Source organism: Cervus elaphus, chromosome 11 (assembly GCF_910594005.1).
Source record: "Cervus elaphus chromosome 11, mCerEla1.1, whole genome shotgun sequence".
Taxonomy (NCBI): Eukaryota; Metazoa; Chordata; class Mammalia; order Artiodactyla; family Cervidae; genus Cervus; species Cervus elaphus.
Genome location: NC_057825.1, coordinates 97,927,663 through 97,949,457, shown reverse-complemented (window position 1 = coordinate 97,949,457; position 21,795 = coordinate 97,927,663). Strand labels below are relative to the sequence as shown.

Below are 21,795 nucleotides of genomic sequence, written 5' to 3'. Positions count from 1 at the left end.
AACACACTTCATTTTATTTTATTTTTACACACTTCACTTTTTACATTCAAATTCTACTCTGAAAAAATTTCAGGACAAATAGTCAATTTGGTTATTTGGACCAACTCCCTGCGGAGGAGGAGCAAAACTAGACAAAACATTGTTTAAAAAGATAGCCTCAAGGCACAGAAGGCCGAGTAAACGATGAAAAATTACTGGGCCAAGACTCGGCAGCTGACAGAGGAGACCTGCTGCATCACATCACCTCCCCAAACCGGGTGGCCTTCCCCTCTGGCTGAGAACACACAGTGAGCACTAAGGGAATGCCAGCCGGGGCTCAGGGTCGTCCTAGGACAAAGCTCTTCACATCTGGGCTGAGGGTCCCAGGGTCAGGGTCAACTGGAGGCAGGCAGTCCAGAGCACCCTGCCCGGGGTCATCCCAGCCTTAAGAGCAGACCCAGGTGACCTCAGCTGCCCCACGGCGCCTGGCAGAAGGAAATGTGGATGCTCTGAGGAGACAACTTCCTAAACTTCATACATCTCTACACACGAGCTTGCAAATACTGTATCTGGCACATAAAAATAACCAGGCACACAAAGAAATGATCACATGAACCAACAGAAAAAATAAATAAATAAATAAATAAACAGACCTACACAGATTCTAGGAAAGGAAATTAATGTAGACTTTAAAGTAACCGTGTTTACTTTGCTCAAAGAGGGGAAAGACAAACTTCAGACTATTGGTAAAGAACTGGAAAATATCAGAAATAACTAGACAGCAACTCTCAAGTGAAAAGATAAAATATTAGAAATTAAGAATGTAATGAACAGGTAAAATGTCCAGATATGGAGCATATGGACAGAAGGGAAAGAGATACAGAATATATATAAGAAAGTCTAATTTAAGTAAATTGTGGGGGTAAAGAGGAAAAAGAGAAGTTATGTTTAAAGAAACAATGGCTAAAACATAGTCTAAAACTAATTAAAGATATCAAACTACATATTCAAGAGGCTCAATGAGTCCCAAACTGGAAACAAAACATAAAGAACCTACATCTAAACATATAATAGTAACACTATGAAAAACTAAAGACAGGGAAAAAAAAGTCTTAAAAGCTGTCATGGGTGGGAAAAAGAGATCCCGTTCAAAATACGGTAATGAGACAGCTATCTTTTCCATAGAAACAACAGAAGCAGAAGACAACAGTGCTGAAAGGAAATGATGCTCAGAATTCTATACCCAGAGAAAAATTCAGCCAAGAGAGACGAAATACAGGCTTTTTCAGGCAAATAAAAAGAGGTTAATATCACCAGCAAAGTTGTCTAAAGAAAATTAGAAAGTATGTCCCTTAGGTAGAAAGAAAATCCTCTCAGATGGAAGATCAAAAATACAGGAAAAACAGACACACACACAGCAAGGAAAACAGTAAAGAGCTGCATGAACCAATGTCAGAAACTGACTTAGTAAAACCACATGACAATCAGATACTGTCTGTAGCGTAATGGTCAGAACATACGAATCAAAAGATTATGAATGAAAGACTAGGGGAAAGGGACTTATTTCTAATCCAGGCTCTGCCTCTGACTTCATTGACCGCTCGTCAACTGCGATCTCTCTGATGGAGTCTCAATGACTATATTATTGGGGTCTCTTACTACCAGGGGTTCGGGTAGTTGACTACTAGAGTTCCCCTCGGGCGCCCTACAGAAGACACACTAAATAACTATTTTCAGAAATGAAACATAAAAAATTAAAGAGAAACATCATATGACATCCCTTATCTAAAAAGAATCTAAAAAGAAATGATACAAATGAAACTTTTACAAAACAGGAAGAGACTCACAGACTTAAAGAGAAAGAACTTTTGTTTACCAGGGAAGGGATAGTTATCCAGTTAGACATGTACACTGCTATATTTAAAACAGGTAACCAACAAAGACCCACTGTAACTCTGCTCAACGTTACCTGGCAGCTGGACCAGAGGGGAGTTAGGGGAGAATGGATCCAAGTGTATGAATGGCTAAGGCGGAGTCACTTTGCTGTGAACTGATACTGTTTCTGCTAACCAATAAGGATCATGGAAAGAGTCTCTGCCTGTGCTCAGAAGCTCTATCACGAAAGGAACTTCCACAGTAGAGGACTGATCTGCCTCTTCAAACAGGACTTTCCCCAGAATGGGAACCTCAGCTTGACAGAGAGAGCAGCCCTCAGACGTAACACATCCTCTAGGTTCCAAGCAACCTTCTCAATTACAGTATGTCCTCTCGAGAACACCCTTTAACAAGCCATTTGGTTATCAAGCCAGACTTGTACATAAAAACTGCCTTCTGGTTTTTAAATGAAACTTGCAGACTGGGTTCCCAATCTAGTTCCATTGTACACAGTGGCCTTGAGGAAAGTGTTACACATTGCTGAGACTGTAATGTACAACCTAGAATAACCATCCAACCTTGCCTTATTCAAGCATTAATGTAGAAGCCAATTTCTGGGTTTTTAAAACTTAGTTTAAAAAAATGGATAAAGAATGAATTCATGTATGCAAAAGTACCCTGATCTCTAACACTGAGGGGGTGTGTGCTCAGTCATGTCTGACTCTGTGACCCCATAGACTGCAGCCCCCAGGCTCCTCTGTCCATGGGCTTCTCCAGACAAGAATACTGGAGTGGGTTGCCATTTCTTCCTTCAGGGGACCTTCTGGACCCAAGGATCCGGACCCGGGTCTCCTGCATTCAGGCAGAGGATTCTTTACCACTGAGCCCTAGCTATTATTATACAAATCTACTCTACCCAGGCCACAGTGTGAAAATCAAATGAGACCACGTATGTGGAAACCGCTTGAATAGCGCAAGATACAAATGTCTTTCCTTAAATAAGCTATCTGTGGTCTATATACAACACAGTAGATTTACTGACACGAGACCTGAGCTCTAACCCCAGCCCTGCATCTCCCAACCTGCATCTCGTCTCCTGCATTGCAGGAAGATTCTTTACCAGGAAAAGACCAAATTCACCTATTAGGCTTCAAGTAATGAAATCAGAAAGACCACATGGGAGGCACCGTGCAGCCCCGCCCTCTATATATGCCAGCAGCTGCCAGATGAGGCAAGTGTGAGGCCAACAGGAGAGCAGCTCCAGGAGCCCAGGAGCCCTGGGTGCCCACGATGCAAAAGATTTCCCGACTCTCTCATGCTCTTACCAGAGACACTCAGAACACTATGAAGAGTGTCAGCACGGTCCTACTTACGAAAACGATACTGGAATGACTGACACACCATTTCACACCTGCCGGAGCACACTGTCGTCAGCTCACTCAGGACTTCCAACGCGTGTCTTACGAGGCTAGTCAAGTTACCACTGCAAAGAACTTCGTTCTGTCTTCTTTCCTAGGATCACTGGTGGATTTTAGTATCTCCCCACAGGATGATGTTCATCACCAGGAGCAACTGTTTTCAAGCAAAAGTGGTATTTATTTATTTGTTAAAGAATCATTAATATTCTAGATAGTTCAGCACACACCAGCGAAATTCCCACTACATATCTAGAAAATGCCCAAATACATATTAATGTTACTCTACTGGTTACGTATTTGTAACCCTCAAGTATATTGACTATTAAGTCATGAAACTGACATTGAGTGGCTTTTATTCAGTCTCATTACTCTTGCCCCTGGTGGCTCAGATGATAAAGAATCCACCTGCAATGCAGGAGACCTGGGTTTGACCCCTAGGTTTGGAAGACCCCTGGAGGAGCGCATGGCAACCTACTCCAGTACTCCTGCCTGGAGAATCCCACGGACAGAGGAACTCGGTGGGCTACAGTCCATGGGGTTGCAAAGACTCAGACACGACTAAGTGACTAAGCACAGCACACACATACATGGATAGGTTTAGCTTATCTTCATTTAATAGTTACTTAAGAAATAGTTGACAAATGAACTAGAATATACAGATACACAAATGAATACACAATGGATGAATGAATATGCAAATTACAGTAGCATAAGAATCCATGACTGACACACACAGAGAGCAGCCTGTGGCCACCCAGACCGTCACCAGGCAAGGTCAAAATAAAGCGAGTTTCCCTGTGGCTCTCACCATGTCACTGTGCAATGCCTCTTCTCCTTCAGGGCCTCTTTCTTTACCTTAGTTAGCTGTCAATTCTCTGCTGACAATCAACAAGCTGCTTGATAAACGGCTTAAAGTATGACCACCCCAGGGACCTGTGTATTTAAAAGGACTTCCCTGTGACCATTCAGAGGGGGAAAGCACATCTTTCTGATACATGGAGTTGGGATGTTCAGACACCCACATGCAAAAGAATGGACCCTTGTCTTACACCGTATACAAAAATTAATGGACAGTGGATCAGACTTTAATGGAAGGCCTAAAACTAGAAAGCTCTTGGAAGAAAATAGGAGAAAAGCTACATGGCACTGGATTTGGCAATGATTTCTTGGATATGACATCAAAGCATAGGTAACAAAAGAAAAAATAAACTGGACTAAACCAAAATTTTAAAATCTGCATCAAAAGGATAAATCAAATGAGTAAAAAGCAACTCAGAGAATGAGACAAAATATTTTAAAGTCATCTATCTGCAGAGGGACTAATAAACAGAGTATATGAAGAACTGCTACAACTTAATAAAAAATACACGGATTAAAAAATGGGCAAAAAATTTCCATAGACATCTCTTTATAAAGAAAATATACAAATGGCCATTAAGCCCATGAAAAGATGTTTAACATCACTAACCATTAGAGAAATGCAAATTGAAACCACAATGAGAACCATCTCATACCCATTAGGATGGCTACTATCAAAAAAACAGAAAATAAGTGTTAACAAGCATTTAAAAAACAGGAACCCTTGTGCACCACTGGTGGGAAATGGTGTAAATGGTATAAAATGGTGTAGCCATTATGAAAAATGCTATGGTGGTTCCTCAAAAAATTAGATACAGCACTGCCACATGATCCAACAATTCCACTTCTGGGTACAAAACCAAAAGGATTGAGATATTTGTACACCCATGGTCATAGCAGCATTATTCTCAAAACCCGAAAGAAAGAAAGAAACCCAAGTGTCCACTGACAGATGAGTGGATAAACAAAGCGTGATATACATAAAGTGGAACAGTATTCAGCCTTAAAAATGAAGGTGGGCTTCCATGGTGGTCCACTGGTTTAGAGTCGCCTCGTGAGGCAGGGGACACCAGTTTGATCCCTGGTCCAGGAAGATCCCACATGCTTCGGGGCCACGACTACTAAGCCACAACTGCCCTAGAACCTGGGACCCGCAAGTACTGAAGCCCGCACCCAGAGCCTGTGTCCACAAGAGAGGCCACCACAATGAAAAGCCCTCACACAGCAACTGGAAGCCCCTGCTTGCCGCAACTGGAGGAAAGGCCACGTACGACAACGAAAACCCAGCACAGCCAAAAATAAAAATAAATAAATATTTTTTAAAAGAAGGTAATTCCAACAAATGCTGAAAAGAGGTGAACCTCGAGGGTATTATGCGAAGTGAAATAAGCAAGTCACAAAAAGGCAAATGCCATACGATTTATATAAGGTATCCAGAGTGCACAGATTCACAGACACAGAAAGCCCAACGGACAGGAGGGGAGCAGGGAGCTACTGCTTACCGCGTAGTTTGAGTTATCCCCGGTGAAAATCATTCCGGGAAGACGGACGGTGGAAATGGCTACACAACAATGGGAAGGTGCTTAATGCTGCTGAATGAAGGGCACACTTAAAAATGGTTAAGATGGTAAATTTTATATGTATTTTACATACAAATTTAAAAATAATTTTTTAAAAATAAAGAAAGACCATAACACTGGAAATACTCCGCAGGCAGTTGGGTTCTCAGGGACTGGCAAGTTGCAGCGAAGGGTAACAGAATGTCCACTGAGAATACAAAGTCTGGTAAGAAGCGTTTCTTCTCTGGGAAATCTGCAGAGCATACCTGGGATTCTTTACCTCAGGAGGGCAGTGGGCAGAACTAATTAGGGCCAAGTAGACTTAAATTGAAGAAAGTGGGCTATTAAGGTATGACCTAAATCAAATCCCTTACAATTATACAGCCGAAGTGCCAAAAAGATTCAAGGGATTAGATCTCATAGACAGAGTGCCTGAAGAACTATGGACAGAGGTTTGTAACACTGCACAGGAGGTGGTGATCAAAACCATCCCAAAGAAAAAGAAATGCAAAAAGGCAAAATGGCTGTCTGAGGAGGCCTTACAAATAGCTGAGACAAGAAGGGAAGTGAAAGGCAAACGAGAAAAGGAAAGATATTCCCATTTGAATGCAGAGTTCCAAAGAATAGCAAGGAGAGATAAGAAAGCCTTCCTCAGTGATCAGTGCAAAGAGATAGAGGAAAACAACAGAATGGGAAAGACTAGAGATCTTTTCGGGAAAATTAGAGATACCAAGGGAACATTTCATGCAAAGATGGGCTCAATAAAGGACAGAAATGGTATGGACTCAACAGAAGCTGAAGATAGTAAGAGGTAGAAAAAATACACAGAACTACACAAAAAAGATCTTAATGACCCAGACAACCACAATGGTGTGATCACTCACCTAGAGCCAGACATCCTGGAACGTGAAGTCAAGTGGGCCTTAGGAAGCATCACTATGAACAAAGCTAGTGGAGGTGATGGAATTCCAGCTGAGCTACTTCAAATCCTAAAAGATGATGCTGTGTAAATGCTGTACTCAATATGCCAGCAAAGTTGGAAAACTCAGCAGTGGCCACAGGACTGGAAAAGGTCAATTTTCACTCCAGTCCCAAAAAAGGGCAATGTGAAAGAATGTTCAAACTACTGCACCACTGCCCTCATTTCATATGCTAGCAAAGTAATGCTCGAAACTCTCCAAACTAGGCTTTAATAGTACATGAACCAAGCACTCCCAGATGTTCAAGCTGGATTGAGAAGAGTCAGAGGAACGAGATCAAATTGCCAATATCCGTTGGATCGTAGAAAAAGCAACAAAATTCCAGAAAACCATCTACTTCTGCTTCACTGACCACGCTAAAACCTTTGACTATGTGGATCACCTTAGAGAGATGGGAATACCAGACCACCTTACTTGCTTCCTGAGAAACCTGTATGCCTATCAAGAAGCAAGTTAGAACTGGACATAGAACAACAGACAGGTTCAAAATTGGGAAAGGAATACATCAAGGCTGTATATTGTCATCCTGCTTATTTAACTTACGTGGAGAGTACATCATGAGAAATGCCAGGCTGGAGGAAGCAGAAGCTGGAATCAAGATTGCCAGGAGAAATATCAATAACCTCAGATGTGCAGATGACACCACCCTTACGGCAGAAAGCAAAGAGGAACTAAAGAGCCTGTTGATGAAGGTTAAAGAGCAGAGTGAAAAAACTGGCCTAAAACTCAACATTCAAAAATCTAAGATCATGGCATACAGTCCCATCACTTCATGGCAAATATATGGGCAAACAATGAAACTAGTAACAGATTTTATTTTCTTGGGCTCCAAAATCACTACAGATAATGATTGCAGCCATGAAATTAGAAGATGCTTGCTCCTTGCAAGGAAAGCTAGGACGAACCTAGACAACGTATTAAGAGGCAGAGATATCACTTTGATAAGAAAGGCCCATTTGTGAAAGCTATTGTTTTTCCAGTAGTCATGTATGGATGTGAGAGTTGGACCATAAGGAAGGCTAAGTGCTGAAGAATTGATGCTTTTGAGCTGTGGTGTTGGAGAAAACCCTTGAGAGTCCCTAAAGGAGATCACTCCTGGGTATTCACTGGAAGGACTGATGTTGAAGCTGAAAACTCCAATACTTTGGCCACCTGTTGTGGAGAGCCCACCCATTGGAAAAGCCCCTGCTGCTGGGAAAGACTGAAGGCAGGAGGAGAAGGGGACGACAGAGGATGAGATGTCTGGATGGCATCATCGACTCAACGGACATGAGTTTGAGCACCCGGGAGATGGTGAAGGACAGGGAAGCCTGGTGTGCTGCAGTCCATGGGGTCACAAAGAGTCAGACAGGACTAAGCAACTGAACACCCCCACCACCAAGTACTGTCCTCACAATACGAGAAAATGGGACAGTCACTACGAAGTTTAACTAGCTGCTCCAACGGGTTCTCGTTTGTCCTTAAATGGGAAAGGCTTCAACACCAAAGAGCTGTTTTGAGGTTTTGTTTTGTTTCTGTTCAACTATAGAGACCCTCATTGTCTAAGGCTATGATCATTCTCAGATCACTGAGGTTATAAGAGCACAATGGAGATTCTTGGAATTCAAAACCCAGGGAAGCAGAACCTTATTCTAGACCCATTAGTCAGGTTGCCAATTTGAAGAGACTCTCACCAATGTTATTAGAAACAAAAATCAGATAACTATGTGCAGGGCATTATTATGTCTTTGTAACTCTCTTTTGTATTCACCATATACTGGCTTTTAGGGATTCTAAATCGAGCTGACAGTTTATATTCTAACACAGCATGTATTTCTTACCTTTAAAATACCTTTGAAAAATTTACAGAAACAACATCAAGACATTTAGAACAGATATTACTCCTAATCTAACAGAACTCTTAAAAAAATTTTTTTTAACCTGGTCTCTTCACCTTCAGTACAGTGAAAGATTTTCCTATTATCAGTTATTTAAATGTGCAATGAAACAATTCCTGTACTACAAGATACCAGTCTGATCAACACCACACACACACAGACTTCAAAGAATTTAACCCACCAACAGAAGTGGCTCAATATACAGGCATTCTCTAAACAACAAACTGTACATGTGGGTACAAACGACTTTTCAAGAAGTGGACCTGATCTATCTCTTCTCAAGGCATTCTCTACTACCCTCCAAATTCATGGTTTGTGTTTATACACTGCTTTGTCAGATTGCTTGTATTCAGTTGTGCTAGGTGTCCATTTTCAAAAACAGTTTTTCCTTCTATGTAAAAGCACTATATGTTTACTGCAGAAAACTGAGAAACTACAGGGAGCAAAAAACGGAAGGGAAAATTATCACATTTCCACCTTCTTAAAAAAAAATCACCTGTTGACTGACACTATTTCCTCTTCAGTATTCCTTAAATTTTTAACATTGAATTTTAAATGTTAAATGTTAAACAATATTATGTTAAATGTTATGCTAAATTGTTATTTAAATTTAAATGTTAAAAATTTAAACACACCACTGTATCTTACCGCTGCATTTCCAGTGTCTTACTCCCCAAGGAGGTCTGTACATCTCCTATTTATCTTGACAATACATCTATGGAATAGGGAGGCCAAGTACTGATTTTTTCACACACAGGAGCCTTCTAGGTAAAAGGGCTAAAATGTTTGATAAGGCTGCATGGCCGGTTTGTGGTGCAAAACCACACTCATCTCGTACAAATGTATGTCTCCAAATCTCCAATGGAGAAATGAACAATGCTATTAGTGTAACAAACTTCTGAAAACAACACTCCCACTGGACTGAGCCAGCCTAACGCAGTTCCACAACACAAGACGCTTCGCCTCGCCCCGTCCGGGTCAGCAACGGTAGCTGCCGGACCTGTGACAGAGGACTGCCGAGGGACAGGCCCCTGAACAGCCCGCATCCAGAGCCCGCTGTGGCCCACAGTCACGAGCGGCGGAGGCCGGGAACACCGCCCCCCTCAGCTGCTTCTCTGGCCTCAAGCCCTCAGTAGTTCCTGCGTCTGTGGACAGAGCGGGGCCTGACAAACTCTAGTCTCTGGCAGTTTTTAAAAATTATGATTCTATACATCTATCCATTTATTAAAAAGGCTTTTACAGTGAAAGCACGCGTATTATGCTACTCTGTTTATACGTCCAGGAAACAAAGGCTGTGCACAGACGTGGCTCTACAGTAAGTAATGAACCCTGCTCAGTGAGAGGTCTGGCCTTTGCCCCGGCTTGCCCTGCTGATAAATGTCTCCTTTTACCTGAGGGTTAACAGTCACTTCAGGTAGTCTAACAATAAGATTTACGGTGGAGGCTTCGGGCCATGAGCCACTAACCTTCTGGGGGCTGGAGACAGAAGGTCAACCTCATCTATCTGACCAAACTCCAATAAAAACCCTGGCCACTAGGTGAGCTGCCCTGCTTGGCAACACTTCTTGGGTATTGTCAACTGTCATTAACAGAAGTCACCCCACCTCAGACTCCAGTGGTGCAGCCAAAGTTCCACATGGAACTCCCCCGTGTGGCCCATGCCCTTGGCCGGCTTTAACCCCATCTGTTCACTGCAGTAAGTCACCACCACGATAACCACAGCTGCTCCCACCAGCTCGGAGTCCTTCCAGTGAGCTACTGCACCTGAGGGTGGTCCTGGGGACCCCCAAACTCTGGAGCGCCAGAATGACAACAGTCTCCCAGTATCCTTTCTTTTAGTAAAAGAACACCTCTCCTAACCCATCTTCGTGGTGAGCAGGGCTGCAAAGGGAGGCTCCATTTCCTCAGCTCCTTTAAATCAGGAGTGGCCATGTGACTAAGCTCTGGCCCGTGAGATGAGAGCAGAGTAATGTATACAAAACACTGTGCCATTTTTCTGAAAAGAAGTTGTTTACTCTTTTTTGGAATGCAGCTTTGAGGTGACCAAGCTTCAACCAACAGAACAAGGACAGGGGATGGCTAAGAAAACAGAAGGAACCTGGGCCCTCAATGACCTAAAACAAGCAGTCGTCCATCAGCTGTGACCTGCCGCCATCGCAGGGGAGAGAACTGTTAATACTCTGTCACCGCCCACATCACTGCGCTCTAAGTCTCGGCCACAACCTTATACCCTGGTACCGTGTTACCCTGCACCCTAATGAAGGTACCTACACTTCACTGTTTGGGTATTATGACTGAGAATCAATTATTACAACAAACTACACAGAAATAGAGAGAGACAAGCAATAAAATAGAGAATTAAAATTTATGGATATACAGGTTTTGCCCCCCTTTTTTCAAAAGTTTACTTTGCACCACTTTACTCTTATGAAAGACCTACATCAGTACACGTTTTTGCTAACCAAAAGAAACCCCAAGAGGATTTTCACTTTTACAAAAAAATGGGAAAGCAAAAGCAGCATTTGGCTTGCTTTGCAGCAGCCTGTTACCAAGGGAGCGTGCACCCAAGCACTGCCCGGCTCCTTCTCCAGGAACCACGCTCCGTATCACAGCATCAAGCCCCCATTGTGATAGGCAGAGTCACTGGGTCTGTGAGCATCTGTACTCCATCTCAGTTTATATTTTGCACCCATTGGCAAGACAGTCCTATGGTAATTGTTTCTTTGCTTTTGGCCATTTCAGCTTAAGAAAGGTTTCACAGGAACACTCTACTCAGTCAGCAGGGGAAATCTATATTCAAACTGAAAATGGGTAACATACTTGTAATGTCCTGTCTGAGGCTGATCTTGCTAAAAGCAAATTTTCTATCTCAAACCATTCAATATAACAAATTTCTCTCTTATCCTCTTGGTTATCCACAACAATGAAAATACATTCCCCTCCTCCCACAAATGACTGATCTAACAAAATCAGTCATTTGAAAACAAAGTGTTCTAAAAGAATCACTAATGATTTTCTTCCCTGTCATTACAGATTTCCATAGAAGGAAAAGGAAACGAAGACACAGTTGTAATAAAGTACAAAGAACCGCCTCCTCTGGTTTTCAAGGGTGTAGCAACATTAACTGGTTTCCTAAAGCCCTCCCTCATTAAAGTATCTCCACTAGGAGGTCCCACCTGCTTCTCAAAGTCAGCATGTCCGAAAGTAGGGATCAAGCTACAAAGGAAAATGAAAGAATGTTCTGGAGATGATACGATTTTAGAAAAGAGAGTCAGCAAGGAGTGATTTCACTAAGGAGAAGCTCCAGTCTCACAGGAAAGCCAAACGGACACCTGGAGGAAGTTCAAGGTTGCAGGAAATCAAGGACTCCCAAGGCCACTGCAGAAGGCAGGGAGAGAATTCAGCCAGAGAACAAAGGAGTCCCGTCAGAGAAGAGGGCGGCCTGCACTCACACTGGAGCTTCACCAGCAGCTCCTGGAGGGCGTGTCAAAACACACGCTGGGCCCCAACTGCAAGCTCCTCACTCTGTAGGTGGGTCAGGAGTGCGGCTGGGTACCTGAATTTCTGAAAAGCTCCTGGGGAACGGTGTGCTGGTGTGAGGCATGGGCTTTGAAAGCCACCAGCTTTGCCTACAGTGCACCTAGGGTGGTCAGAGGACAGAGACGAGTGCAAGCGCAGCTCAGCGGTGATGAGACGGAGTCCACCGAGGAGAAAGGATGCCGGGACCATTTGCACCAGTGAAAAAACTTCACCACAGAGTGAATGCAGCTCAGCAAGAGGAGGTCTGGATTAGATTATGGGTAACAAGATCTTTCCTATCCTTCGCCTTCTCCCTCTCCCCGCAAATTTCAGGTCTGATCCAATAGTTTACTCCACAATCACTGAATATTTACTGTAATTTGCAGTTTTCAAGATGAATAAAGTATAAACCACAATTCAAAATTATCTTTTAGAGAAGAAGGATTTGCACAGAACTGCAATACTGGAGCCAACAGTAGCAGCACCGACAAAAAGCAACAGACCCCCAGGAAGACAGCAGTAGGTAGCGCTCTCATTGGGGACTAGATCCAAGACCTCACTGAAAAGGCAGATATGAGCTGAGGGCAATGAATAAGATTTTAACAGGCAGAGGGGATTTAAAGAGCGATTTCAAGAAGAAGAAAAAAAAGTGTGTTCAAGGCAACAATCTGGGGCTGACACATGGACAGAGCCAGTGACAGATGAACTAACAAGGCAGGTAAGGGAATATTAACAGTAGGCCCTCAAAATCATAAGTCTGAACCTTCCTTTGTGAAAGTGAGGGAAAGAAAAAAGTTAGTTGCTCAGTCATGTCCAACTCTTTGTGACCTCATGGATTGTAGCCCGTCAGGATCCTCTGTCCATGGGATTCTCTAGGCAAGAACACTGGAGTGGGTTGCCATGCCCTTCTCCAGGGGATCTTCCTGACCCAGGGATCGAACCCTGGTCTCCTGCACTGACAGGCAGGTTCTTTACCATCTGAACCACTGAACCTGTGAGTATCAATGATGGGGAAGGTAACGGTTGCACACAGGGGCGAGGTTCCAGCTACCGAGCCTCCTCTACACCAAGAGCTCACGTTTGCCGCCCACACAAAGCATTAGAGCTCCGAACTCATAAGGCAGACGTGGCGACACACACTAGAAACAAATCCTCCTGAGTAACCGCAATTCAAAAATAAGGTCAAACCCACTCTAGTCTAGATCTGCTATCAGTTCCATCTGTCACAAACCTCTTCTCTCACAAATCCTTATGTTAATGCAACTGCAAGTGAAAATAGAGTGCTTAAGAAACAGCCACTGCATTACTTTCTGGCCTCTTTTCTCTTGCTTTGTGACAAGAATTCCCTATGTTAAAAACAACCAAAAACAACTCCACTACTTTCTAGGATGACAGGACATTTTACCAAGCTACTATATTCATCATAAGACACTAGAAGTCTTCCTCAAGACAGTTTATTTAGGTTCTATGGCTGCATTAACAGATTCTATTTCTGAGAAACCCTCAGTGAGCTCCAAGAGGATATAATAACCTTTAAGGGACAATCAGAAATAAGATGTTCCATTGGGCATAAATAATATGCCAAAAAATTAACCTTCAACACTGTAAACCTAGCAACTTCAACTCAAGATCTAAAATTCAAAGTGCCAACTAAGTGGCTACAAGATTTTACAACTCTAACACTACCACCTCCACCTCAGTAACAAGAATCCCGTGTCATAGATTTAGGTCTCTTTTCAGTTAACAATAGTAATAACCTAAGTTTAAAATTACAAATTCAAAAAGAAACCAAGAGTAAACTTTTTTAAGAGTTAAAATTACCGTGCTTTTAAAATACCAAAAGGCATGTAGTTTATAACCCTACCTACAACACAATTTATATAAATAAAGTATTTAACTCAAATGAACCCAGGTTTCAAATGCCATTATTTCCATAAGAGAAAATGCTATTTTCAACAGAAGGCAATCTTTCTACATACATAAATACATTCAAATGCAACCCGCCCCCATTTCTAGTACACTGGAGATCTCCAAGTTACCTCTGCAGAGCTGTATCCAAGACTGAGCTGTGACAACAGGGCCTCTGTCTGCCCTTCTTGAGCTACTGTCTGTGAGAAAGAATCTGGCTGGCCTTTGTCCCAGGTTCCTGGGAGACTCTAAACCCCTGGAATTTCACAACTGACTGTAGTCTCTATTACCCACAGTGGACCCCAGGAACACGTCTTTTATATAAACGGGTGACTCCCAGGTGGCCCCTTATTTCAAGACGGGGAGGCCATGCTGGCAAGGCCAACCAAGTGATTAGAGGCTTGGCTCTGAGCCACACGCCATCAGCCTGACCTCCTGGAAGAGGGGTCTGCAGATGAAATTCGGCCTTGTGGTCCATGATTCAATCAATCGTGCCAATGTAATAAAAACCCAATAAGACCTCTTGACTCTGAGATGCAGGTAAGCGTCCCTGGTAATCATAAACTGACGGGGCAGGAGGGTGAGTCCTGAACACGGAAGCACCGGGTCTCCACGTCTCTCTTCATTTGGAAGATGCTGGTTTGTATCCTTTGTAACAATGTTAATTCTAAGTACAGCACCTTCCTGAGTGCTGTGAGTCATTCTAACAAATGATCAAATCTGAGGGGGCAGTGGGAACTCCCAAATATGGGGCCAGGTGGCCACAAGTGCCGGGGGCCTGCAAGCCCCAAAGCCTGCAGCTGGCATCTGAAAAAGGGGGAGGCTGATGCCCTTAACCTGTGGCACCGGGATGGCTGTCCCAGCGCTGGGCTGTTAAGAGCCAAAACCACACAGTGCACATGAAGCAGGACATACAGCCCTGCCCCTCGTCTCAGGACTTAACAGAGGCTAAATGAGAAAAAGTCGAGTGAAAGCACTTTTTAAGGCCTGTGTTTAGTTGCTCAGTCGTGTCTGACTCTTTGTGACCCCATGGACTGTAACCCACCAGGCTCCTCTATCCATGGGGATTCTCCAGGCAAGAATACTGGAGTGGGTTGCCATCCCCTTCTCCAGTGGATCTTACCAATCCAGGGATCAAACCCAGGCCTCCCCGTCTTGAGCCACCAGGGATGCCCTTTTAAGGCCTAAAGCATTACAAAAAGGGACTTTTCTGGTTATGTGCTCAAAAAAATTAGAGAAGAAATTATTAAAATATTTTTTAAATTCATGATTCTTCAGCTTAAATTTCTAACAGGCTTAAAATATCAATAAATAGCCAATAAGTTACACAGAAATAAAGTTTACTATAAGATAAAACTGAGAAATTCAATGAAAAGATTTTAAATCTCAAGTATAGAAATGATGCAGTTTAGAAAATGTGAAATTCAGCTATTATATTCTGATTAAACCTCCCAAAAGCTCATTTTAGCCTTGATTCTGATCAGGCATGATTGAGAACAATAAGCAACATTTTGCCTACTCATATACTGGGCTCAAGCAAAAACTATTTACATCATAATCAACTTTATGCCCATCCCCAACCAATCTTTTAATTTAAGGATAAGACTATATTGGTCTTTAAAAAGTTTCTCAAACCATCCCAGATGCATATAGCAGAATATACCATTCAACTCTACCCTCTTGAACCTAAGATACTAAGCATACACTGGTCTTTGGGTGATGAACGGGGAAATTTAGGGTATCAGAGAAAAATGGCTTTAGAGTTTAAAGACACAAAAAATATTCCAACAAAACTAGATTCTAGTTCTATTTCTCCTCTCGATCATCAAATAATTCTCTGGGTCTCATTTTTTCTCCAGGAAAATACAGGGCCATGGCCTACAGAACCTTCAGGGTTCATTCTAGCACTGGCATTCTGAATCGACTTAAGTGTTGAGAAGTCAGCAACTTAGAATTTAGATATTCTTCAAATTTTAAAAATGCCACAAAGTGATGTCAAAAATCATTAAAGCTTACCATGGCGTAAAAATGTTCTACACCAATGTATCCCTCCTTACTAAAAACAAAAATAACAAAGGTCTGCACCACAATCAACAGAAACACATCTATTTACTTGCCATCTGAAATCTATTTTATTTTAGCCTTAAGCAACTTTAAAGACAGTCACGTTTTCCTAAATCTGATACAATCTATGACATGCAAAGCCTTTTCAAACGAACTACAGAGCTGACCTACCAGGACACACACAATGCTTTGCCTTATTGTTAATAACTTAATAATTCTGCATATCATCACCCTATTATAAGTGTTTCACACTTATAAAACACAGACATTTAAGTATAGTGCAGATGGTCCCTAACTCAGAATGCTTTCGTTTACAATTTTTCGACTTTCTGGTGATACCAAAGTGACACACATTCAACAGAAACCAAACTTGCCCTTCTGACCTCGCCCGTGTGATACTCTGGTGGTGCTGGGTTGGGGATCCACATTTCCCAATCAGCCACCCAGTCCTGAGGATGGACCACTGACACACTCACAACCTATTTTTCACTTTCAGTGTAGTATGGAGGCTTCCCAAGTGGCTCAGTGGTAAAGAATCCACCTGCCAGTGCAGGAGATGCAAGAGACACAGGTTCAATCCCTGGGTCAGGAAGATCCTCTGGAGGGAATGACTACCCGCTCCAGTATTCTTGCCTACAGAATTCCAGGGACAGAGAAGCCTGGCGGTTATAAAGTCCATACAGTACATGGGGTTGCAAAGAGACAGACACGACTGAGCACGCTATAAGCTCTACCTAAGAACCACACGCATTTTTCGGGTGTGGAACCCATCATGAAAGAAGGCAGAAATTGAACATACTAAAGATGGTGAAAATCTCCCCTCTCCCAACTACAAGACTTGTACTTCAACTGGATCTCAAGGATTTTCCTGTCTTCAGCCTCCAGCAAGTCCTTTCATCACCACAATCACATCTCCAGCTGAACTTCAAAGGAAAAGATATAAAAGCCACTCCAGTGGACGACTGTTGAGATAATCACTCTTAGCATCTTCCACAGATCTAAGAATAAAGCTGACTCACACCTAAAGACCAAATACTCGTCACCATTCTCAGCAGTTTATTTTCTAAATCCATTCTAGACATCCACAAAATGTATTTATTTTAAAAGGGAGTTCCATAAATATAACTTTGGTAGCCAGAAAAATTCAGCAAAATAAAGATAAAACTCGATGAACTGCATTTTTATCTCATGCAAAAACACAAAAGTCCTAAGTGAATACTCAAAGCTAATTTCAAGTAGTGGCTTTCAAAACTGTGAAATAGCCCCTTCTAAGCACTTTATATATATTAACTTGATTATTTCTTACCATAATCCTATAAAGTAGGCATTACTGTCCCATCTTACAGGGAAGGCAAACTAAGGCATCAAAAGATATTCCCTTGCCCAAAGCCACACAATCAGTAAATGGTAGAAGCCAGGCTGTCTTGACTCCAGAACTAATGTTTACATCAACTATATACCACTCATTCACTTAACAAGTTTAACTGAGAGCCTACTGTGTGCCAAGCACCCTTCTAAGCACCGGGGACAGAGCCATGAACAAGTCAGACAAGGCCTCTGCCCTCTAGGGGAGAAGAGGTCTTGGAACAAACAAGTCTTATGGGGGAAATGGATACATGAAGAAAGTTATCTTACCTCATAATAAATGCCAGGAAGAGAGAAAAAAAACAAAATGAATCGAAAGTGACAGAGAGAGGGGCTGGCTTCATTTTAGGGGTGAGAGAAGGGATCATTTTGATGTGATGACATCTAAGCAGCAAACGGAAGACATCTGTCAAGGCAAGATCACCACCAGGAGCGAAGAGGCAGGCCAACTTAAAGAACAGAAGATACAACATCCCTAAAACAGGAATAGCGTGATTTGTTCAAGAAACGGCAAAAAGTTCTGATTCAATTCTAAGGGTAACAGGAAGCTTTTGGAAGATTTTGATCAAGAAGAATGATGGTGTGATTTATGTTTTTAAAAAGACCACTCTGAAAAAAAAAAAAAAAAAAAGACCACTCTGTTACTTTGGGATCAGTCAGTAAGACCCAGAAAAACAGGGTCACGGGGGAAAGCACGGTCACAACCATCTGAGATACCTGAACTAAGATGAGGATCCATGTATTCTTTATCAGTAGACACTAAAAGTGATTCTTTTTATTTTTTAATTTTTTGGCCATGCAGCATGTGGGATCTTAGATCCCTGACCAGGGATCAAACCCACGGACCCTGCAGTGGAAGCTTGGAGTCTTAACCACTGGACCACCAGGGAAATCCCCAGTAGACACTAAAAGAAGAGCATGCAACCTACTCATCCCTGAAAAAGACTTTCTTAAAATAGTCCTCCTTCCTCATCCCCTGTTCCTGACTTTTTTGGAAAAAAAAAAAAAATCAGTTTTCTAAAATATCCATGTTAATGCTTTAGTGGGTACTGTTATAGGAGGAAAATAAGGTTAAAAGGTATTTCCTTCACTTACAAACATACTCTTATGATTTATCATATGCCACACACACCATACATTCCTGAGAAGCAGAAACAGCTTTACTGCTCTTTAGTTCAGGGCTTGTTCATTTACTTGGAGACAAGAAGTGGCAGCTCTTCTGATCAGCTTTCTTCTCACACTTCGTCTCAGCACATTCCAGTGCATACTATTAACAGGTTGTGGACTGCAATAAAGTACACCAAAGGGAATAACACGTATTCAGGGAGCACCACTATGTACCATGGACTCACTAGATGCCGTACATTTAAGAACTCATTTAATCCTCAAATACCCCAGGTAGGAAGTAAAGTCTTCATTACACAAAGGAGAGGAAAAAAAAAAATCTGAGAGATCAGTAACTTAAATTGTCCACAATAATAACAAGCAGAGCCAGGATTTAAGCCTACATCTAACTCTGAAGTTCTTGTCTTTCTATTACAGCAGCTATCAAAGACAGGATTATAAAATATATATCACATGTAGTCTTTCTAGCTTCTCATTACTGACTACCTTGTTGTTGGTGGGGCTGGGTTTCTTTTATGAAGAATCTGAGTTTTGAAGTTGGGAGTGCAGAAGATGAAGTGATCTTACATATTCAAATACATTATTTTGAAAAAGTATTTTCTGCTTGAGATTTCAAAGAAATTAATCATAAAGATTCCCCACCTTTAAAAAAAAATATCTTAAATATCAATCATTTACCATGAAGTAGGAGTAATGCTGAGAAGTCTGGTACAGATTCTGCCCTCAAAAGACCTACAGATAAAGACAGGAAGCAAATAAAAAGAAAATCATCAATAATACCTGAGAAGTGGCAAAGAGCCTCAGGAGTGAATGAAGAGCCTTCTAGATCAGGGAAGGATTGCTGGAAAAAGAGGGACTCTAGGTAAGCTTCCCTGGAGAAGGGAATGGCAACCCACTCCAGTATTCTTGCCTGGAGAATTCCACGGACAGAGGAGTCTGGCGGGCTACAGTCCATGGGGTCGCAAAGAGTCGGACTCGACTGAGCCAGTAACACACACAGGTGAGCTTCCCAGAGTCTAGCAAGTACAGGGAGGGGGCAACGCTCTAGCAGCACCCGCTCCGGCTAAGACGAGCCTATGTGCAAAAGCAGAGATGGAAGTTTGGAAAGCAGGTAGACGGTGCCTAAGGTTACCTACGTTGCACACTAAAGAGGAAAAGGCTAATTCTCGCAGACTATAGTGGACAGGCTCGGCAGACAGAATTAAGAATCAGAATTACCTCAACTCCTTACCAGCTAGTTACAAGCTCTTTTATGGTACGCGCTAGTCTAGTTATTCTCATTTAAATGATACCATCTCTACGCTGGACGTGACCTGAAAACATGCGGAAGGCAGAAATTACAGTAGACTCAACACCTGCAATCTTTTTTTTTTAAACCAGAGGTGGGTGGGGGGGTCAACTAAGGAGTGATACACTAACATTTCTTTCCCAACTGAGTTTCGGCTGTAAGAGCAGGGAAACATGGAGGGAAATGCCCCTCTCCGTCCACACAGGTGCTGAATCATTTCACAAGGAGTGCAGTGGGCGAGGGGCGCTTGTCAGGACAGTTGGGGACAGGTGCCCGCGTATTAAGGCAACAGATAAGTAACCAGGAAAAACAAGTGAGTAAAAACTGTCTTCGGGGAGTCCGACACCGATTACCAGGTCCCGCGGGGCGGAGGGGAGACGCCACGGCGGGAGGCCGGGCGGAGGGTCCGGCGCGGGGCCCCGGCCGCCAGCCCGCGCCGCTCCGAGCGCGGCCGCCCGCGCGCACGAATGAATGGCGCGGGGCTGAAGAGCCGGCGCGGCGCCGGCGCAGCAGCCGGGAGTTTGCGGCGCGGTCCGAGCGGGGCCGGCGCGGGGCGCGGCGGAGGGCCGCCGGCGCGGGTCGTCGGCGTGGCGCCTCCGCAGGCGGCCGAGCGCGGGCGGCGACGGCGGGCCGGCCGCGCCATGGCGGAGGGGGAAGGGGAGGTCACGCGTTACATAACCCGGCAGCTGCCGCGCTTCGGGCGCCGCGGGCCGCCCAGGCCGCGAGACCAACGGCCGCGGGGCCCGGGCCGGCGCGCCCGCCCCCGCCCCGCCTCAGGCCGCCGCGCCGGGCGACGCGGGGCCGCTCCCACCCCGCCCCCACCCCCGCCTCCGGCCCGGGGTCGCTCACCTTCAGCCCTGCCCCAGACCACCATGCCCGGGCACGGCCGCCTCCTCCTGCCTCGCGGGCCCCGGAGCCGCCGCACGGTGCCCTCGCCGTGGGCGGGGAGGAGGGCCGGCGAAGGAGTCGCACCGCCGCGCCGCGGTCCACGCTCGCCCCACGCTCGCGGCGGCCGGCCTGCGCGCGCTCGGCGCCTGCTCCGCCCCTCCCCCCCGGCGGGCGCGCGCGCCGCGGCTCCGCCCCGCCCCGCCCCTCCCCCTCCGGCGGCCGGCGCGCTCCCAGGCCCCGCCCCGCCCCGCCCCGCCCGCGGCTGCTCGCGCTCCGCCCCGCGCGGCGCTGGCGCCCGCTTGGAGCACTGCCCCGGGCGATGCCGAACCGCGGGCGCCGAGCCCCTGCTGTTCCCGGTCGGCCCGCAGCGGCCGCGCCTCCGTGGCACATGACCGTCTCGCTCGCGGGGGCAGAGAGGAGCGCGGCGCGGGCCCGCCTTCCGCATCGCGCCGCCAGCCCTGCACCCCGAGCCCGGCGCGTCTCCCGCTTGGGACACGGAGCTGTCCTGGCCTCCGGGAGGTCCAGCCCGGCTCTGCGCTCCCCGGTCCGGGAAGGCACAAGTCAGGGACTGACCATGCTGGAAACCCTGGAAGATCCGTAAAACACCGGGGTCCCCCGCCACTAGCCGTTGACTCACAGTGACATCTAGTGACGGAAGGGACACTCGCGAACTAACACTTTGCTGTGTCAGGGGGCGACCGGGAACCAGGGCCCACGGACGTTAGTGGGAAAGAAAGCTGTGCCGCCGAGGGTGAGCGTTGCCAGCTCCCTTGGGGGCTCGAACATTTGTCCCTGCGCGACCAGGCTCGCCCTGCATTGCACCTGGACTTTTGTAAACCTGAGGCAGGTGGCCCATCCCACATGCAGCACTGGGGTTACACGTGAAAGCAATTTGATACTACTGTCGAAAAAAAAAATCATATATTATGTATGCCTAAATACAATTGTAATTGAGGACCTTCTGGCAAAAGACAAGTTGTTCCATAAGGACCATTTTCCCCCTCTTGGCAATTTTGGTTTGCCAGGAGATCATCCCATATCTCTATTACAATAGTCTTTATTGTTGCAACGCACAAGCATGAAGCGAACCTC

The 21,795-nt window shown here is 44.7% G+C and overlaps 1 protein-coding gene across 8 annotated transcripts in view; it reads right to left on the bottom strand.

Moving 5' to 3' along the window:
• The window catches only part of REV1 (REV1 DNA directed polymerase), a 90,402-nt gene extending 69,527 nt beyond the window's left edge, over positions 1-20,875 (bottom strand). For 4 of the 8 annotated variants that reach the window (XR_006343686.1, XM_043918601.1, XM_043918604.1 and 1 more), the window contains exon 1: positions 20,665-20,875. The gene's annotated coding sequence lies outside the window, so the exon portion shown is untranslated. Of the gene's footprint in view, positions 1-3,227; positions 3,427-20,664 lie in introns of all 8 variants that reach the window. The other 4 variants (XM_043918605.1, XM_043918606.1, XM_043918602.1 and 1 more) reach the window with 3 other exon arrangements.
• Between the last annotated feature and the right edge of the window lie 920 nt (positions 20,876-21,795).